Genomic DNA, 1,660 nt, shown 5'->3' with positions numbered 1-1,660 from the left:
AGTGTTAATATACTTCTTATAAAATACCAAGATTTTAAAAGTATACTTTTAGTACAGAGCGCTTCGGCCCCTTTAGTGTTTATAGTTGTATACCATGTAAGGTCTGATATACTAAGTTCACTATAAACAATGCTCTGATAACAATCTCTCACACCCCCAAACCGGAACGACAGAAATGTTCGGGGGCGGAGGACGTCATGTACAGTATCACAACAATTGTAAAATACTAATCAAAGCAACACAACCATTACATTGATAAAATATAGTGTTTACATATGTTCATAACATAGTTTGTATGACATCAAACTGTGTAACAAAAGTGTAAAAGACGGGTCTCTAGAATGCTCCGTCTTCTCAAAATCCTGCGGGTGTACCTATCTTATCGGTTCCCTGAGAATACAAGTGATTTTGAAAGTGTATCAACATTTAATTTGGTGAGTTCATAAGTATGTTTTAGTGTTGGAAACTTGTCTTTGAACTTTAAAAATGCTAGAGTGTTTCTCAAGAAAATCCAATAATTTCTATAGTAAATGTAATGTAATCATGTGAGTTTCTTGTCTTTGTGTACGTGTATTAGTGTACTCTATGTTAGAAAATAGTGTATGGTATCTGTATTTGTATGAAAACGTTTGTATGTATATATGAATACCATCAGTTGTAGTGAAAGTAGTGTACTGTATTAGCATTTGAATAAAACCTTAGTATTATTGCCTGAAATCACCAGTTGTAGAGTAAAATAGTGTACCATAGTAGTGGTTACATGAAAACAATGTATGAATGCCTGGTTATTACTAACTGTAGTGTAAAATAGTGAACCATAGTTTTATTAATGAAAATAAAACCACTGAAGTAGTGTTAATCTCATAAACAAATGTTTTAGTTATATTGTTGTGAGTTTCATATAACCATGCTAATATAACCTAGTCGCCTCTACGACGTTCTTCAGGAATCGGTAATATGACATTTTTCACCCCCAGGCATGCCTGCCTAACTGTAGCTAGCAGTTTGGGTGTGGGATTGTCAGTACCGTATAGATCTATACACAAACCTCACGCTCTCCATCTGGGAGACTCTGGTTATAATTTATAGGACTTGAACCTGTACCCTGGTGGGTACCCGAAGTAGTGCCTCACAACCATGTATTAACTAGTTTACGTATAGTGTTATAGTGTTCTCTTGTAGTTGAAACTGTATGTATTACCTTGTAGTGTAAATAATTATACTTAAATAATTATTTTAGTAGTGTATTCTTGTTGTAGTGGAATAGAGTAGTGTTTTCCCCAAACTATACCTATCATAGTTTGAATAAATGTTTTGTTTCTGTGTATAATTCTTAGCAAGTAACGTAGTGAATCCCAAACTATACAATTTAGATTTTATTCGTAATGTTATGTAGTGTACCGAAAACGTTTGCAATTTAATTGTACGAACGTAAATTACCCTTATGCTCAACATATTACAAAATGGTTAAAATATATAAAATATTTTTTGAAAGTGTAGCGAATACTCGTTATGAAACGATTGCAAAGGGTTTTAAAAATATTTGTATAAACACAATAGTCTTTGTGTTTTACTTGTATCCCCCCCCCCCCAATAAAAATATAAAAAACGTTAAAAATTTAGGGGTATGAACTCACCTCGTATGTGCGTTAACCGGAAT

The sequence above is a fragment of the Lactuca virosa genome, chromosome 4, assembly GCF_052849685.1.
Source record: "Lactuca virosa cultivar CGN04683 chromosome 4, Lactuca_virosa_CGN04683_v6, whole genome shotgun sequence".
In the NCBI taxonomy this organism is placed as follows: Eukaryota; Viridiplantae; Streptophyta; class Magnoliopsida; order Asterales; family Asteraceae; genus Lactuca; species Lactuca virosa.
This window is presented reverse-complemented; position numbering follows the sequence as displayed.